General features: G+C 32.5%; 1 protein-coding gene and 1 long non-coding RNA gene across 2 annotated transcripts in view; one reads left to right on the top strand and one right to left on the bottom strand.

Moving 5' to 3' along the window:
* Hr38 (Hormone receptor-like in 38) overlaps positions 1-21,367 on the bottom strand; it is a 114,608-nt gene that overhangs the window by 80,164 nt on the left and 13,077 nt on the right. The window lies entirely within an intron of this gene.
* LOC147909819 (uncharacterized) lies at positions 12,453-14,693 on the top strand. The gene is made up of 4 exons (XR_015545159.1): positions 12,453-13,051; positions 13,451-13,643; positions 13,849-14,061; positions 14,197-14,693. It is a non-coding gene; the product is annotated as an uncharacterized LOC147909819 (long non-coding RNA).

Raw genomic sequence — 21,367 nt, 5'->3', positions numbered from 1 at the left:
TATTCAATGAAGGGACAAATGATGCAACTCCATACTATTTAAACGTGACATATTGATCGTTGCTACAGTTGTTCATTATTTAAAAAATATTTAGATACATTGTTCGACTCGTTGACGCTAATTATCAATTTTTATTACCACACTGAAAAAAGGGTCCAATTACGTTAATTAGATTATGTTAATTCTGATTGAAAATGGACAAATCAAATTTTCTAGTTGAATCTATTATAATTTTTTTTGTGATAACCAGAATTCTGATTAATATCAAAATCTTCAGATTCGTTTATTTTCAACCAGAAATTTTTCTCAATGTAATTATTTTATTTACCAACACATCTCATTCATAATTCTAGTGATCACGTATTTAGCTTGATAACATTCAGTACGTGTAATATTTAGAAACTAATTAATTTATCCAAAATATTGCAAAAAGTTTGTTCAATAATATTTGGATCGTAACACCTTCTGTGTTATGATTCAAATCTGAGTCTACAGCATATAATACATTTTTTCTTGCTAGAGTGTTTACGTTTTAGTAAATATTAGAAATCCTATGTTCTGTATGATATAATTCCAGTAATTTAGTAAAACGTAAGCAATTTAACAGGAAAAAATGCATCATTTGTCGTAGGGCTTAATACACTATTTAACATTTATCACCGATTGTATTAAGATATTATGATCGGATAATGTTCGCGAACGTGACGATACTTCATTTTTTTTCAAATATTCTCAGATTAATCATTTAAAATGTTTGAGCTATCAAAATGTTCATTAAATATTAATATTTCTATTAATTAAATATTAATATTTCTATTTCTTATTGATTGTATTCTCACATGTACGATCTCATAAGGTTCTTATTGTTTGTAAATATTAATAATTCTACAAGATATTAATTTTCATCAAATCTTTGAATTTTATGAAGTAAAATTGAAACATACGGAAGTTTGCGCAACTTAAAATCAACAACCTGTCGTGCATTCGTGCAAAGAAAGAAACGACGAACGTACGTAGCAGGATTCGATGCGAGGCGGAAGAACGAAGGAAAAGAGAAGGAACCGGTTGCTGGCTCTCGCGCAGTCAGGAAGAACCAGGTGAGGGTGAGAGGCCGATATTACGCAATCGTACGCGGGTTGTACGTTAGAAGGCGGTTGTCGCTTAGACAAGAACACGCACATTTATGCAGACAATATTAATGGAAATATGCACACAATGACTTTAATATAATATCTGAAGGAGGAAAAAATTATCATTGTGTATTATAATTTATATAAAATTATGCAACATTAATATCAATTTTTAAGAAAATTCAACATATGTTGAAAGTAGTTTAATTGTACAAAACTTACATATAATATATGTATATATATTATATACATATATATATATAAATCTGATTATATTTTATGATAAAATTTTAAAATTTGAATACAAATTTATTTATATATTCGAAAACATATGTTCTAATAATTACAGAATAAAACATTATTGTGACAATCGTGAAAATTGTTTTAATAAAAAATATTCATATAATATTTCTATATACATATATATATATATATATATATTAGGTGTTGGAATTAATTCGTAGCGTTTTACAAGTGATGGAAAGTACTTTCATTAATGTATTTTTTAATGCTCATGTGAAATAAATAACATTCTTTCATTAAAAACGCTACGAATTAATTCCAACACCTAATATATTTTTTTTTTTATTATAAATTAGTCCATAAACTTTTAACTGCACTAATTTACAAAAAAGACATAACGGAAAAAATCTTCATTTGATATTTAATTACTTTATAGCAATATTCTGCAGTAGCATGCAAATAGTTAATTCGAGAAAAAAAAATCGCATAGGATTATTACGAGTCCCTCCTCACACAGATTAGCTTAATAACACGCGTCCGAATATAATTACACAACCGCTATTGCACAACATAATAACTTTAATTGCAATCTGGGATCTTTTTATTACCGCGCTAATTATGGTGACATAGCTGTTATGTGTTCTTGTAATCTTAAGTGTATATAATATATTTAATTATGCCAAAGATGGCACATATTTGTTAAAGTGCTGTAAATATAAGCTATTAGGCTTATATTGTGTAACGTTAGCGACACGTAATACCCGCGATTTAACGATATTCACGCACGAGTAAATAATAAGCGAACAAAATCACTTATGGAAGATAAAACAAAAAAAAACTTGAGTCTCGGAAACGCTTTCTTTCTGAGTTATAACCACTTTTTGCTTACCATAGAATTTAATGAGAACGCCTGTCAAAGCTACGAACAAAGTACTGTTATTTTCTTTTTGTAGAGGTAAACAATAATAGTGCTTGTGATTGAGATAGGATCTTACATCGAAAAGAATCTACATACGCTATTGTCAATCTGTATTTAATTTAAAAGATATTCATCAAGATGAAAATTTATTGAAACATCGGATATCCGCTGTATTTTGTACGATAATAATTTTAATAATAGTTTTAATATAATCCATGTATCGTAATTATAATAATAAATTTTAATTATACTTAATAAATTGCACGTTGTATTCTATATAAAGCAGAATAAAAATTTCCGAGGGTGATCTGTTTATTAGAGTCTCGTGGAAGGTCACTTATTCTATATATTTCGCCAGATTTTTATTAAAGGTCTATATCTGTCTCGAGCGTTATCGTGTATGACCTGCGCTGAAACCCTTCAATTACACCCGTTCTGAAATTAGAGCCACGCGTCGCATGCGTACACTTGCGAGAATGAAGCATGAGCGTTCCTCTGGCAAAGTAATTCCGCGATGCAGCGTAAGAGCGTAATTTCCCTTTCAGCGTGAATGAGATTAAAGCGTGGCGCGCTGAATGCGTGGGCCGCTTCTCTATAATGGAGTCCACGGCGCGTGTCCGGTGAATCGATCTTTAAGAGGGTTACTTCTTTTTTTTTTCTACGTCGCGTTAATAAAAAGCGGTTGCATATTATCGTCGATTACCGTGATACCTCTATTTTATTACGGATATTCGAGAATGTACCTGATCGGACTAAAGTCACTAAAGGACGAGCGTTGTGTTTGCGTGAGCAGTAAAGAGTATCGGACTTACAAGATCTATATTAATCGGCTGTAGCAACATCTATTCTGAATATCGAACGCAAGTTTTTAATAAGAAAAGTCGTTATAAGGTAGTTTGATTTAATAGTAATTATATATATAAATATTTTATTCATTCAAACGTAATGTAAATTGTATAGAAATATTTTACTCGTTTAAATACAATGTAAAAATTATATATAAATATTTTATTTATTTAAATGCAATTACGATTAATTAGTCCCAATTAGAAACGCAAAAAGTACAGAGAAGGCCCTTCAGAATTGATAACATTTTCATTGCGAGAACATTTTATTTTGAATTTCATGAGGAGAAACGCTGTGTGCCTATTTTCCGCCAATTCTACCTCCATATACACGAACGCAAACATGTATCTAAATATGCAGTATCTAAATGTGTGTGTGTGTGTTTTTGTTTGTGTGTATGCGTGTACGTTTGATATTTGAAGTACACTTTGTACTGAGGTCGAAATATTTATTGTTCTGATTAAACAATGTGTGGTCCAGCCTCAAAGGTGGGACATCCTCCCACCTTTAAAATCATTGAAAATTACAATCATAGGTTAAATTAATTATAGCTCATTTGATTCAAATTTCAACTTTACGCTTCGATTCCATTTCGCAAATTACATAAAAAAGAAGCTAAATGTAACGTTAATAAGCTTCATACAGACTAATCCTTCGCATACGAATGTAGTGTACATTCGCCAATGATTGGAAAAATTTTAAGTAAATATGGTCAGTTAAAACTTTTCGCTCGTCGTTTGATTAATAACACATCATTTTCTACTAATTGACATTGCAAAAATGACGAAGCCGATTAATAGATTATTTCTATCAGTAATCTTAAAGAAGCATTATCACGTGTGCTGCAGCTACATCAGACAGAAGACTTTAACAGCTGACTGAAAGATCACAAGGAGTATCGAGTGTGAAGAGCTCAATCGATCGAGAAAGATGATCGAAAACGGAGAAGAGGCGACTTCTTGCAACAGCAAGAATTTCGCTGTCGAGATGCGCCGCGTATACATTGATTAATAAAACGTGTGGGCGTCGACGTTGCATGCGTGGGCGCCGTTCAAACGTACATGCATATATATATGTGAACGGTATCGTCAAGAATACTTAAGAGGCGGTAGCGCGGAATCGTTTCGCGGAATGGAAACTGGATAACTGCCGGCTTTCAATGCGGCTTCGATCCGAGCACCGGCGATTACCCGCGTCGGGAAACTATCCGCCGTAAAACGATCGGCGCATAAAATCACAGACGTCGTTAACCCCCGGTTAATCATCGCCGCGACCCGTTGACTTTTCATTCATGCCCGCCGGAGACGGCGGTGCGAATTAATTCGGCAAAACGCGTCGAATCGATCGTGGCGGATTGGATTAGCGTGTGTAGCGAAATGGCAACACGTGTGAGTGACGAATGCTCACGAATCCGTTGTATCGCAGATTAGTATAATAATATGGTCTATACGCGCCAAAATCAATTCAGTTGATTAAACGGATCTTCAGCGTGTCAATGATTATTCATAATTTCTTGCAGCCTAATTTAAAAAATCCCTTCCTCTCAAAGAAAGAAATCTTCTCGATTGACAAGTAATAACATAATTAAGATATAATTAAGATATACATATTCTTTTAAATCTATTGAAACCCCAGAAATGATTTATCGCACAATAATGAATTTTATTCAAAAATATACGTTTTTTTTAATTATTTTGTAAGTTAATTTAAATATCTCTATTATTCGATCGGCTTTAAAAGATTAACCTTTAGTAGGACTAAACTCAGGGTCTATAATGTCGTTTATGTTGTTTTATTTTTCCTTTCGAATGTCACGTGTTAAATGTCGTTTAAAAGCATCTATAATTTCAATCGTTTCGAGATTTTATTTATAAATATTCTCACACTTTTTTCATAAAGGATATAAAATGATAATAATATATCAATTAGGATTAATAAAAAACTGATTAAGGATAATAATAGATGTTAACAGTTCCTAGTTAATTCAGATAAAAATAATATTACTTTACAATCCGTACTTTTTAGAAGACACTGACATTAATCGGTATATCGGTAACATTAAGTATATATATAGAAACACTTTGTATATATAGAAACACTACTTAATTTTTATACCAAAAAATAGAAGCAAATAGAATCTTATGAATAAATTCAATTTTTACATTTTTAGTATAAAGTCTTATAAAGTAAGAATTAATTTTACGCGCTATCTTATTATTATATCTAAACAAAAATTGTGTTTGCGATCACGCTGAACAAAAAGATTCAAAAAATATTTTCAAGAGAGAACGTGTAACGTTCATCAAAATGCCTTGAGGTTCGTTGTATCTGAAAACGAAAGGATACGCACGGCCGAAAGTGCGACATGATTTAACAACGGTCATTACGTTTATTGTAATATCTCGCACGTGCAAGCTTCTCGCCTACATAACATTCAGCGTCTCGAAGAAAGTCGACGCATCCGTCGACTCGCACTTTTTGGCGGCGATCTGTCGCGGTCGTGCCCCACACTTTCCCACGTCTATATCAGATATATCAGGCATTATAGACGTTTTAGCATCCTTGAGTGCTTTCCAATTGTAAAATCTCTAGACACTTTCATGCACGCGGCGACACAAGTTGTGTTCCAATTGCCATAATCGTCGACACAACGCTATATATTCGTACTCAGCCCGAGGGTTCCCATCAAGTAAAAAACATTTTAGGACATCTCAGCAATATTACAGCAACGTTGTAACTACTAGCTTGTGTTTTCTAATGACAATTACATGTTACTAATCTGCAGGAGCAATAGCCTGTATTTTTGTTGTTTTTTAATATAATAAAGAATTTTATTCAAAAATATACTATTTTTTTATTTCCTAAGTTATTTAAATACATATTATTCGGTTGACTTTTTGGGTGGCCAGAATTTTTGTTTTTTTTTTTCATTTAATACAAACGGAGAAAGCTTATATATTTAATCCAAAACCGTGCACGGCGTACATGTTTTTGTTACAATTAAGTCATGCACAATGCTACACTTTGTGCATTCTTGTAGATTGTATTAAGCAATTGAATAACCAATGTGATAACCAATTGGAAAGCACCCCTTAGTATTCTGAATACATTTTCTAAAGACATCATGTATTTTCCATGTACCGTAACTATGTCCGTAACAAAAAATGGGCAATAATTATCAGCTGGCGTTCGTCACATATTTTCAAACACGATGTTAAAAGATAATTACTTTCCCGTTGGTTAGAATACTGTTATACGTCTGTATTCGCCACGCTCGCGTCTGATTTTTAGAAAACAAGAAAACAGAGAAATTTATAAACAACGCCGCGTGCCTAAAGGATTATTATCCCGAGGTAAAATAAATCTTATACTATATCCTACTCTATTCTCTCTCTTTTCTCTCTTCTCTCTTTTTCTGTCCGCCTTATCTGCCTCTAGCTTGTTCTCTCTTCGGCTCGATAGATCGGAGAACGATGGGCGATTAGCGCCGCGTGTGAAAGGGAAAGCGAGTGGTCGACTTCACGGAGGAGGACGATCGACCCGACAGCATGGCGCGGTACACGACTCGAAACGACTCTCTCCTCCGTACGTAACGCGCGTTCGCCGTCTCTCCCGCGCTCTCTTCCATCCGCGTCTCTCCTTTTTTTTTCTCTCCCCCCTTTTTTCTCGCTGCCAGCCGTCCGCCCTCTCTTCTTGCGCACTTTTTGCAGCACACGATTCGAAAATCGATGAATAGGTAATTTGTCGGGCAGAACCAATCGGTTGAGTTTTTAAGATCTTCCAAGCACTCGACAAATCTTCCTATCGACGACGACTTCCCATGTCACGACTGATAGGACAATTATTCGAAACTATATGATTTAAAAATGAATGTATAATCTCGCAAATAATCTCGAAATGGAGAATAAATTCGGATACTCCGGCAATCTGAATTTCAATATTCAAAAGCTGAATATTAAGATTTTAATAAAATTTATAATTATATAATTTTAATGAATGCGATTTTTTTAGCTAAAAATCTTATTTATTCCAATTGTGACATTTTCATTATCATAAATAATTAGTTTCATACTTTTTACATTAAAGTTCAAATTCATCAAATTATCTACCAATTGCAGTTCATGATTTAAATATAATTGTGAGATGTTTGTTGAATTATTGAAATAATAATTATTAAAGAAAAAAAAATTTATCCCGTAATTTTTATTTTTAGATTTTTCAAAACTGCAGAATCAGTCTTGAATAAACAGGTTTCCCATTATTAAAAACTGTTTAAATACGCTTGTTTATTTTTTTTCTATTACAACTTGTATATTACTTCCTGATAAATTCAGTTCACTGATAAATTTTACGCGACTGTAACACGAATGACGTAAAATTTATAATCAAATTCTAATTCGGGGAAAATTACGTAAAACTGGACGTAAATATGTAAAACCAAATGATTATTCAAGAAATAACTGTTCAAGATTGAATCAGTCTTGAATAGTCATTTATTTTTGTATGTTTACGTCCAGTCTTACGTAATTTTTCCCGAATATTAGAAGTTGATTATAAATTTTACGTCATTCGAGTTACAATATTTATCAGTCGCGCAATATTTATCAGTGAACAATATTTAAATTTAAATCATTAACAATATCAAACAATAAAAACGTCAGTGGCCAAAAGCAGTGAGCAGGAAATAATATAGAAAAGTAATATAGGAAGGTATAATAGAAAAAAATGAACAAGCGCGTTTAAATAGTTTTTGAGAACGGGAAACCTGTTTGTGAATTCGCAATTCTTAATCATATACATATTTATTTCGAAGGTATAAGTTGTTTCAACGCTATTCGGCACTCTCGTCGTAGCCGTGTGATTCGCCATGCCGGAACGAGCCGCGAGAAAAATTATGAATGAATCCGCCGTAATTGCAAGGTTGCGATTTTACGGACTGGATTACCATACTTGCGTTATGTAGAACCATGCAAATGCTGCGAGAAACCATTCATTATAATTGGCTTTACTATGATTAATGGATGGCATTACGGGATGAAGAATTGTCGGATTCATTACAGCTCATAATCAGTCAGTTTACATTTTCATAATATATGCAGTTGCAACATTAAACTCTTCTCTTCACTCGAGTATGTTGATACATAGTATATCGACTTCTCGTGTACATCAATAATAATGAATAGCAATTTCTTCACACTGAAAGAATAATTTTGTTGAAGAATCTAAAAATTTAGCTAAATACAGACTTGAAAAATAATTTTGCTGAATCATCAAAACGATTAAGTAGGATGACAAAATTGCTAGAATATCAAAATATGTTACAATATTACTCATCATACTTAAGATTCCACTTAAGATTCCTAGAAAATTATTTTGATGATCCAACAAATTTATTTTCAGATCCATATCTAGCCAAATTTTTAGATTCTTTAGCAAAATTTCGCTTTCAGTGTGTCAACACTTTTTTTAAATTTATCAATTCAACGTTACATGAGAATTAAATAAAAATTATATTTCCAAATATGGCCGAATTGAATTATTCCTCCTCTCGTGCGGCATACATTATACATGTGTTATATAATATTTTTCATTTCTTTTTTAGATTTTATCTCCCTCGATCTCTCATGTGCGAATATTTCACAGAAAAAACATGCGGGAACTCGATGCGGAGGTGCTATTATTTACATTGTACGACACGTACGTCCCGGTGTTTTCTATAATTTGCCTTGCGACACTATCTCCATCGGCGATCGATCGATCTCGCGGCGCGTACACGCATTGCGAATCGCGATTGCTCATACACGGATGTACGGGATGCGGACATGTCGACATATATGCGCACACGCATACGCGCGTGTATACGCGCGAGAGGAGCCGCAAGGATGAGAGCATGAGTTTCGCGCGCGTACCTACATGCATCTCGGTGTTTCCGCGTTGCTATGCTAATGAGAGAGCGTCCCGATCGTCGAAGATGGCTATCCTTGGATGGACTTCTAGCTCACTACGTCAGAGATTCGATCGCACTGAAATCGAAGATGCTTCGTTGGACGTGGAAGGCAAGCGCGATTCGCTCTCTCTTTACAGTCTTTACATAAAGAAAGAACAACTGGTTCGCTTGAGTAGCCCTTGGCAAAAGTCATTATCTCCACTCGAAATTCTTTTTGGCGAAAGTAAAAAGCTTGTATAATTTCTCTCATTCAATCTACCAATAATATCGTTTTTATTTTTAATTAGTTTAGGAAAATTCATTGTTTTAATTAACATAATATGTATTAATTAATATAACATGAAAAGTACAATTTTTATTTTTTTTTAATATTTCTATTATTAAAATACAATTTCAATTATTACAACAGATGCATTTGACTAATATTACAGTTAAAGGAAGAATTTTAATTGATTTTGAATGGAAAATAGTCGAATGTGTGTTGAATTAAATAATTTTGAATGGAATGAAATATCTGTTATTTTTATTAAAATATGAGTGATGTACGGATTCTAATATTTAATTTTTTTTTATGTAGTTACTTTTGCAGATAGGCTATTCACTTATAAATGCGAAACTCTATTTTAAACAGCTATCGTGTACATATTATACGATCGTAAATTTTTTATCAATTTAATAAATACAAGCTTCTTAAAAAAATTTTTTTATTAATACGTTATAAATTCATCGATAATGCAGAATGAATTTTATAAGGAATCTGGACGTGTAGAAATAATGCTAATGAACAGATTGCATGTCATCAGAAGATAAAAAATTTTGTAATACTATTAGCTCAAATATATTAGTTTGACTTTTCTTTCATTCAGCAATGTTTTAAAAAAACAAGAAGAGATCTTCGAAACTTATGATTTTACAAGTCTTATGTCTCATAAAGAAATTTAAGATTTTTTTTTATAGGGTGACTATGCTAATGTAAAAACGTTCCAAAGATCAAATTTATCCTTGAACGAGATTCGCACTAGGACACGACGACTCGAGTTCCATTAAAAACGAGATTTATCGACAAAGAAAAAACAAGGTTTTTAATAATCGTAAAAAAAAATATTGATACGATAAACATGACAGAATATACTTAAAAAAATTATTAAAATATAGCGTAAGCGAAAATGGAGTCATGTCTAAAATGCAATCGAAAACGCCGTAAATTAGAAAAAAATATCTTATGTAACAAGTCATGATTCGGCGCGTTTTGCTGAAGCAATATTTTACTTTAATAGTAAACAGGAAAATTTAAATATACAGAGTGTCCCAAACTTTTGACACACGCTTTTGGATAAGTAGATCGGATTAAACTGAGTTAAGAAATCTTCTATCATTTTGCAATTTTCGCAATAATTAACGAGATATTAATTTCTAAAGATTAAAATAAATGGGAAAAATCGATGCATAAGACAACTTTAAGTTACCATTTTTATGTTAAGTTCTTTATGAAATATCTTGAAACTTCTTTATTCTGTTGATTTTGAATACTTTACTTATTAATAATTAAAAAAAACTTACGAAAGTTGCAAAATGATAGAGAACTTTTCGACTTAGTTTAGTCTGCTCTATTTCCCCACAAGCGTTGCGTCAAAAAGTTTAGAACACCCTGTATATCGCAAAACGAAAAACTATTGTGATGATATATTACATAAATCAAAATTTATACAAAAAATGATATTGGTTAACAATACTAGCTAACAACGATCTAATTGAAAATAATCTTGTTAATTAAATAACATATTAATTAGTTGGAACAAATAAAATCTATTGAAACAGGAACATTACATGTTTGTTTCATTAATACTGTGAATTGAAAATTAAGATTATTTTTAATTAAACTGTTGACTAAAATGCTATTAACATTATTGTTTTCCGTGTAACAAAAACAAAAATAGTACAAAAATACGTCATTCTTAATTCGCAAAATATATTGCGAACCATGTCGATATGTGTTAGGAGAATAACTATGTAAACTTCAAAATGATAAACAAGAACTAATATAGAAAGGAGCTACTTCAGCTTATTATTAGATTCCTCCACTATGAGTGTCCGGGATTAAGAGGCGTATGTTATAAGACGCGTGGGTCTCAAGTGTTCCACTCAACAACAGACGAAGACGATACCAGAGACGGATAGGAGCCTCGAGGATGGTTGATCTCGAAATCTTTTGTAAACGAAACATAATTGCGAATACGTGAAATTCGGTCAAGTTAAATATACAGCGTTAATGAAATATCTACCTAATTCAGCGTTGTGATGTTGATACGTAAAAATTAATTCCACTGTATCTCAAGAAATGTTATTATAATCAATTTTTAGAAGAGCGATATCTTTTTAACACTACGAAATATGTAATGGTAAAAATTAATTCTGCAAAAACTGTTCCTGCAACTAAGTGGTCGTGATTTCGTTTTTACATGACCCAGAAGATCTTACTGGAGACCGTTAGCTGAAATAAAATAGCATACGTGAGAAAAGAAATTTGTAAAAGTATACGTTAAAATTTATTTGTATATCGCTCGATTTTATTTGACTTTTATTTCTTTTTCGAAATAAAATATAAAAATTCAGTTATAATAAAATACACATATATTTTTTATCGCAATCTGTAGTTTTATCTATTAATAAATCTTTCATCATCTATTAGTTAGAACCAAGAATATCCATATCCTACTTTCGAGACGAAACGTGGCTATCGGACCTTAATTCAAGATAACATTACATACAGTTACGCTTAACGCTAAGCGTGTACGTTTATATTTAGGTATACATGAGAAGAGGGATGAGCACAAAAAGTGAATCCAGTTCTATACGCCGATTTAATCGAATCGTTTGTTTAAAGAATCAAACAACAAGAATAGAATATTAATCGCAGGCATGATTTTAAAATCATGTGATTTTGCGATTAAAAAGCCAGTTGCATATCGCACTACGAGGAAAGAAAATCATAGTGCGTGCAATAACATCGCAAAATCGCACATCTTCAGGTATAACCAGCACGAAACTTCGGGCTCGTCGAATCTCGATACGGTCCGCGCGAGTTAGGATCCATCGCTTGCGCGAGTATTTTGCTAGCGTCGGTTTTCTCTCCCTAGAAACGGTCTCGCTTCCCGGTAGGCAGCGCAGTCACGATTATAATGCCATACAGAGAATCGACGCCAAGTCGTGGGGTCACACGCGGGGTCGCCGTCGGGTTGCAAACCCCCGTCGGGTGCGACCCACGAGAAGAAGGAAGAAGAATACGCTCCCCCTCCCCCCCTCCCCCTTCGTCCCAGCTGCACCTCCTTTGACCCGCGCTCTCACCCTCTATCGGCTTCGTGGGAGAGTCGATATACGACCTGCGAGCAACGTCGCCGTCTCCGATCTGCACAAAGTCGTTAACGAGTCTCCTCGTTATCTTTAGCGTTTAGTTTTATACATGTGCATGTGTATGTGTGTGTGTGTGTGTGTGTGTGTGTGTGTGTGTGTGTGTGTGTGTGTGTGTGTGTGTGTGTGTGTGTGTGTGCATGTATGCATGTATACACGTACACACATATCGTATACACGTACGTTGCTCACCTAGACGGCTGGTTATAAGAGAACGGCGGAAAGTGGGAGAGATCGAGAATGCGAGAGGAGAGAGAGAGAGAGATGCGCCTGGACACGAAGCTGGAGAACCGCGGGAAGGTCGTTCCCTCTCCTCTTCCCTTCCCTCTCTATTCTCTCCCCCTTTCACCCCCGCCATGGCCGATCCTCGAAGACATACAGGTACTTTCTCCCACAGTTTTTCGGTGCCTTCTTTAACATGTACGAAGACCGACGATGACAACGACGACGGCATCGTCGGCGACGTCGTAACACCTACAAGTTATAGATACAAGCTAGTTATACAAGAATCGTTCATTTATTTTGGAATCTTATTCGTCACCTGGAATGTAACTGAAAGTGAGGATTTGTAATTTGTATAGTAATCGTGATTTGAGAATAGTCCAAGAGAATTCTTGACTTTCCATCGACAATCGATTTTTCAGCTCGAATTTCGAATTAAATTATATATAGAAAACAATCGTTAACACAATCGTACACAATAATTAATAAAAATAAATATTATAGAATAGAATATAGGAATAAACTTTTATTCTTAAACAGGTTAGAAAAAAAGATTATAACATTTGCTTAATTTCGCATGTTTTAATGTAAAAACCGTAATATAAAAATTGTAAATTTTCTATTCTCTTTAATCATAAATAAACAAAGGACGTAATTTTCACGTCGAAAAATAAATATAAAACAATTCTACACACCATTCTGCTATTGAAATTGAAATTAAATTGTCTGTTATAGTGAACTGGAAAATTGAGTAACCATTCGAAAATACTGCAACGATTGAATATTTTTTGAAGTCTTCATTTTTTTTCATCATACAAGTCGATGAATTGATCCAAGGCAATAAGAATAACGACGCAAGCCAATAATCTTGATTTATGTAATTTATGCAAATACGCAATTTAGACTCGATTTGTCACTCAGATCCAAGGTGAGCACATTGTAATCTACACGGATATTGCTGTGTTTTAATGTAAAAAGCGTTATAAAAAAAATGTAACCGATTATTTACCATTCAGTTTTGCGGGCTGGCGATGCGAGAATTACACATACATTGCTCATTTTTAACATTAGGCTAGCTTCAATGATGATAGCTATACGCAAATGTAGTTTCGACATGAACATTTTATTTTTAGATCCACAGGTTACTCTTATTTTTGGCAGGTATCGACACAAGCAAACTTCGCGACACTCAATAACGGATTTATTTATACGGAATAATGCAGTTGCATTTTGATTTGACATGCGACGTGACAAGTTATATTTTCATCGTAAAATTACATTATATAAGAAAGCAACAAAGGAAAAACGATACCATTTTCAAATAATGTCATCACATAGCTTTTAAGGTTAATATTTAGTGCAATAATATAATAATATAAATTTAATATAAATTAATACATTTAATAATCTCTAGATAGTAATACACGTAATAATCTCTAGATAGTAAAAATTATCGAGATGCGATATTAAATATATTGCAGTGGAGAATCTGCTGGTTTCTTCGCGTATCTCTACGCGGCGGTGAAAAACAATGTTAGCGAGAACAAATTGCCGAGCAGAAGAGGATCAAAACTTAACGTGTTGCGCAAAACACCTCTGCCGGCGAATTTTTTCAAAAGAGGGGGCGTTTTAAGATTTCGTTACGCCATCGTGCAATTTCGCTGATTTACGATCCCTTCTCTCTATCGCTCGTACGACCGATCATCTAACAGAGAACAAAAGGATCTACCACATAGCCGATATGACTGGCCAGAGAAAAGCAGCGAGAGCTCAGCTAGTCTGTCTATTATTATTTGTGTGAAGTCATGTGGATTACGTGAAATCGTAGATGGAAGTATATCTAATATATTTTTGAGAAGTAACGTTTATGATATATCATATGAATTGTTCATTGAAGATGGCCCGAAGTAGAGAGCCGAAACTTTTGACTTATTGACTTATTAAAAAGAATATATTGAATAATTATTTTGCTCTCTAATTACCGAGCTTGACTGTTATTTATCCGATATGTTTTCCTTTATTTTTTTAATTAATATTCTTTTGCATATATTATTGTTTAATATTATTATTTGTATATTATTATTTAGTATATTATATATATATATATATATATATATATATATATTACTATCTACATTTTTAGAAAATGCCTAATGAAAAAAACAAAATTGTATAACTGCACATACATTATGTACATTTCCTTACGTTTCACTTTAGAAAGTTATGTCAAATCTTTAGGGAAAATGATAAATCAGAGAAAAATTTAGAAATATCTCCAGAAATTATATATAAATTTATAAATATCAAGATGAATTTTCTCAGAACTTAATAAATATTTCAAAGTTTATCGATATCCTCTCTCTCTAACATGAAAAAGTTTTAATAAGATCTTTTTTTACCAAGGAAAAACTTTTATTTATACAGAAAAATATTATTTATTGCAAACATAAAAAAAATAAATGTAAAGGTCAGTACCTTGATTTTTTAAAAATTATTTTCCCATGAAGTTTACACTCAGCACTTGCATTGTCGACTCATCCATTGATTCTACTTCGACTGAACGCAATACATCGACTTTGATTATTGAAGAAGCGCTCTCGGAGAAAAAAGCGAAAATTGTGAGAGTCTGCACGTAATACCGGGTTTCATCGCGTTTGACAGATGACTAATGCAGAACTACCGCGATAGGGACGTACGGACCTACGGACACCAGTTGAAAGCCGAGCCTACAAAGTCGTTAACAACGTTGCTTGGCCTTGGTCAGAAGTCTTTGGTTAACGGGCCGGAGGGATTTTTCCCAGATCCGATATCTACTTCCTGCTATTTACTTTGTGGCTCCTGTATCCTCTTTATCATTGTCCTCGTGGCGTTTTATCTAACAGGCGTATATTAATAATCCCTCCCCCGCATGTGTCTCTCTTTCTCTTGGTGTTTAGCACGTGTCGAGATCTCGGCGAATTTTCTCTGGCCGTGAGCGCGATCCTTTATCGATCGCGTGATTTATTTTCGCGCGCGAGTTTCGCACGCCGGGCTCGTCTTGCGAATGCAAAACATTTCTTTCGACACGTTTTACCGCGCAATGTGGAATTCAGAAACAGAAAGTAGCAATACGTGTTAGTTATATTATAAATTATTTATTATATTATTCTTTTATGTAATTAATATAAAGTAACAAAATTTAATACGAACTATAAAATTTGAAAATGTTTCAAACAATTTAATATTTTATTGTATGATTACTGTAATGTTGATTCTTACAATTATTGCAATAAACATTTATGCAAAACGTTTAATTTGTATTAAAAGTGTAAAATCAAGGGATATATAACAAAATATGACAAAAGTTTAAAAAAAAATATTTCTTTTTAATTATTTCTTGGAATCAGACGAAGTGTCTGTTAGATTTTTGAATACTAAAAATGTTGCCACAAGTTAAATTTCATTAACACGTTAGGCTTGAAATAATTAAGATTCAATGTGTAAAAAATGACTTTTTTACCATTATTTTTGTCACTTTTTTGCGATATTTGACTCTTTTTGTAAAAAAAGACATTGAAATTCTGAAGTCATATGAATGTATTTTTCATTCTCTAAAAAATATTATTTCGCTTTGTAATATCATACATTTTAGTCACATTATGAAGGTTTCAAGTATATTTTTAAAAAATCAAGGTACTGACCTTTACATTTATTTTTTTTATGTTTGCAATAAATAATATTTTTCTGTATAGTAAATCTTCTTCTTTTACAACAATGAAATTATATTTATAATTTCTAGTTTGTAAATATTGATATACATGTAAATTTATAATTATAGATTTCGTTAAATATATCTAAAATTTATGAAAATTCAATTCGAATATGATTATAACAAAGCATACGCTGTTGTTACTTTTAATTAATTATAACAATACCTACATATAAAATTATTGCTAAATTTAATATCGTTTGATCTATAAAACGCAAAGAATGTTCCTTAACCAGCACCTGTGCAATACGATGTAGCGATAAACATTTCTAACAAATCGTTTATATTTAAGACGTATGATTGTTTTTTGATTTTATTATACTCCTGAAGGAAAAAGTAATTAAGATAAAGACGAACAGTTTGCTTCATTTATGCATCATGGCATTTTGTCGATGCAAAACGATAATCAAATACGCTTGTCATATATAAAGCCTGCACATGCTTGTTTTTCTGCTAGATTACTAGCTGGATTAAAATCTTACCATAGTATTGGCTGGATGCTGACACTGATAATATCGCAGCCAATACGATGGCAAGATTCTAATTCAGCTAGCAATTCGCCGCTGGCTTTAGCCATTGAGCGACTCGTTCCAATCAAGTTTTAAAGGATACGACTGTGCGATTCACGTCGCTACCTGTTTACACGAGTATTGATATGTAAGTGGTAACACGGTGTCTGTATTATACATATATGCGACAGTCTTACATACGCAGCAATGCGCTACTGCAAAAACAAACACCAGTCACTTACGAGTTTATTTGTTGGCCCCTTTGTGGAACATTATCTATTATTCATCTTGTCTACTGAAATATTTTAATCTGATGCACAAACATTTGAATATATGGTATTTTAAAACAATAAACTGTTTGAAAATATATATTGTAATTAATTTAATATTGTTATTTTGAAACGTTACTTTAATGTTAAATATTTTACGTTTTATAAATAAAATTGTTTTAAATATCCTGTCTTTTGCATTTTAAATTAATATCAACAAATGAGTCATATAAGATATAGCTAAACAATTTACATATACAAATAACCACTTATTTAAATATGTGATTTGATTAGCTATATATAATAAAATAATAATTAATATCTAAATGTATCTTCATATTCTAGAAATATTTTGAAGCCTTTAATTTAATATGTTTAGCAAAACTATTTTTTTGAGGCATTTTTTAGCAACAATTAAATATTTTGTTTATGGCGAAAAATTTAGTTATTTTTTCAAAATAATTTCTCTCCTTTGTAAATATCATAAAATATTTATTTATTTCAACTAAATAATTTAATTCAAAATTACAGTTTTGTTCGATTATACGTTAAAAAATTTTTGATCGGAATTTCAACCAAATTTTTTGTTACAACAAAATTTTAGTTTGCTGAACAAAACATTTTTCCTAATATATAGCGAAGCTTATACATATGTAATCTTACATAATGAAACATGATAATAACAAGCAGATAGTAAAAGAAGGTAATTTACTAAACAGCATCATGTCTTCTCAAGATAATTATGACAATTAGAAAGAAAATACGTATACAATTGTCTCTAAATGAAGTTTTATCACGCCGTTTAAGGACTGCACTTTGCTGCAGGAGAAACGCTATTCGTGCGGAAATATTGTATGCAATATTAAAGAAAACACTTATAACTGTTTATATCGCAAAGGCAAAGGTTCTTACTTTGTTGAGAACAGAATGTTTGCACGAAGTAGATAAGATGTCAATACGCGTTTATTAATTCCGCTCGTAAACACCAATGAGAAAACAAACGGATAAAAGGTTGTATGTTCTCCCTCACGTTCGCGTTTGCCGCGTTAGATATTCCGGGAGCCTGCAGGGTATGTATTCTATATCTATATATACACGCCTTTTCGCAACAAGCTTGTCAATTATCTTATCGATTTATCGTGCACGAGTCGCACCGGCCGATCAGGCTTAACCGCATCTTTGCTTCAGCATGGCTCCAGAAAAAGCTGTATAATTAATTTCACATATAAGAGCGTATTTTCATTGCAAATTTGGTTTTTCACTCGGACGTTAATATTACATTTATTTTTTATATTATTTATTATTGCTTCTTATGTTATTTGTTTTCATAATTAATTAAGAAGTGAATTAATTTACCTAAAATTATTAGATTGTTTGAAAAAAATTAATACATTATTTAATTAATTAAGGGAAACGAACTTATTTTTGATCAAAGCGGATCTTGATAAAGCGGGAGCTTAAATATTTTAGAGTGAATTTATATACATATTTAATTCTGCAAACCGCGCGTGTCGAAATCTATTTCGCCCTTGAAACGCAATCAGAACTAGAGTATTTAATAATTATTAAATTGATAAGCAATTTAATAATTTTTTGAGGTTAAAATTAATTAATTTTAAATTATTAATAAATTATTAATAAATTAATTTAATTTATAAATTAAAATCAAATTTATTTTGGTAATCAAAGTTTAATGTTCTAATATCAAAAATTGAAACATACTTGGAGATTTCACAACACGATTACCTTTTATTACTTGCGGACCATAAAACATTTCGAAGTGCACAGCAAATAGCACAACCTTCCGTATTTCTCTACGATTAACTATAAAGTAGATACGGATCGCATGAATCCGATTCCTCTGTCTCAGCTGATACGATGGGAATACGTATCGTATCGTTTCGAGAGATGAAAACGGCGGTGGCGGCGGTGCAATCTGCAGCTTACATTAAGTAACATTACTCGTTCCGCACGCCAATTACTTACGTTAAGTAACCGTAAGAGATTCCTATTTGCCGGCTTCTGATCCTGCCGACACGGAGACAAGCGGTAATTATGCGTTTACGAGGACACGCGCGAGCTCGCTCACTACTTTCATTTCTCCAATCTTACGACGGAAGGTAGTTCTCTCGTTCCTCCTGTTTCTTGTCGCTGTCGTTCGAATTTTAATAGAACGAACAGGAAACTCGTATAGGTATATACGCGTGGCTCATCGATTGCTAAGCCTTAAGTACAATGAAAAGCACAACCAATAAGAACAGAGAATTAGAGATTTCAATCTAAACGTGCATTCTAGTATTCATGATTTCTGATAGATTGAAATTTGTTATTTCCTGTTCCTATTGACTGTGCTTTTCGTTGTGTTTAAGATTTAAACTTGCAAAACGCGCGAGCACATTCGTGTGCTTCGCATAGAATGTTGCAAAATTCTTGTTTATATATGCGAAGTGGCGCGAATGACGCGCGTATTAGCGCGTTATGTCTTTTCGCTAAGTGCGCCTTTATGTCGTTGCCTTTGGCATGCCACTGATCAAAAAAAAAAAAAGAAATAGAAAAAAAGAAAGAAAAAAAAACAATTTTTATCCGCCAGTAGAAATGTTAACAGAGGTAATGCGCGTGTTTCCTCAACCAATCGTGCGAAACATATTATTACTGAATTCCCGGGATTAAATGCGAAAAATCGAAAGCTCCGGCTCATTCATCAAGTTACTCTTTCTCTTTAGAGAATACTTCGTACTTTACTATTCGCCTGTAAACACGATTGACATTTCGTGCACTCTGTATATTTTTACTCTTTACTGTTGAAAATCTAAAACAAAAACAATTTAAAAGAATTGCTAAATAGTTGTGCTAGAAAGATACTTATTTATTATAAATTTATTTCTCTTTACTGTACATTATTATCTATCAATATTGTTTTTTTTTATCGTTTTTATCTTTTTTTACATTTCTTCTTTTTATAATATAAATTTTAAAATTTATTTCTTTTAAATTATTACTTAAAAAATTTATTCATTATATTTTTATTATTTACATAAAATTTGTGGAGTCAAGAAATTAAGAAATTTGAGAATTTTGACTTTTCTAAAAAGTCAGTTTACAGAAAGACTGCAATTTCGACCTCCCTACACGTAAATCACATCTTTAATTTTGCGCTCAAATCGATCACACGAACATATCCGATATTTCGATCACGATCGGTTTCTTCTCGGCCGAGCAAGCATTCCCATCGCTGGAGAAGAACCTCTCGATTAAGTATCTTTCCTTTTCTACGGAATTGGGTATCCTCGGCGAATGGTGCGCGCGACCTCGCTATCCTGCGCGTATAGGTCGTTTCACCTGTCACCTGCGCAGGAACGAAAGAGAGAGGACGATCGCTGCGGGCAAAAAAGGAAAGGACGAGCCAATAAGCAAGTAGTCGCAGACATCCCGACTGACCGGAATCGCTTGGCGAACGCTCGACTATGAGACCCCATTGGCTCCTTCACAGCCGATGAAAAAAACGAGGTCACACTCCTGCGTCGAGATTAACAAATCATACACATGCAAGTGTCAATCCCAAATTCTTTACAAAATAAGATATCTGTCTTTGTTAATGTGCCAATTTACTTATTATCTAATTAATTATTAAATATTGTAGTTATAATTTTGTTTGCTTGAAATTAATATCGGTTTTTCAACTGTTTCTATTTTTTATAATATTTTTTCAATCTAAAAATGTTAATATTTTATAATGCTTTGATAAAAATTTAAAAAATGTTTATCCCTATTATATGCTCTCCTCTCCAAGAGACAATGTCCCTATTAGTGTCCTTTTTGTATGCCTATCCGCATTAATTTACATACTTATTTTTACATAGTTACGGAAACGAATATAAGCTAATTGTTTAAATTAATAACACATACATCATTATTTTAATTATACTTATAATTTTAATGTACACTCGTAACAACGTTTTCAGCTTCAATATAGGACTTACTAATAAGAACAAGCTCAAAATTTTGCGATATTACTGGACTCACATAAATTCCTCATATCTTTAAAAAAAATGTTTGCTATATTTTAATAGTTAAAACCAGAATATTATCTTTGGTACATAATAATAATTTAATTTAATAAAAGAAT

This window comes from Acromyrmex echinatior, chromosome 5, assembly GCF_024713525.1.
Source record: "Acromyrmex echinatior isolate Ae372 chromosome 5, ASM2471352v2, whole genome shotgun sequence".
NCBI classification, from domain to species: Eukaryota; Metazoa; Arthropoda; class Insecta; order Hymenoptera; family Formicidae; genus Acromyrmex; species Acromyrmex echinatior.
The sequence above is the reverse complement of the archived record's forward strand: the minus strand, read 5'-3'. Positions and strand labels throughout refer to the sequence as shown.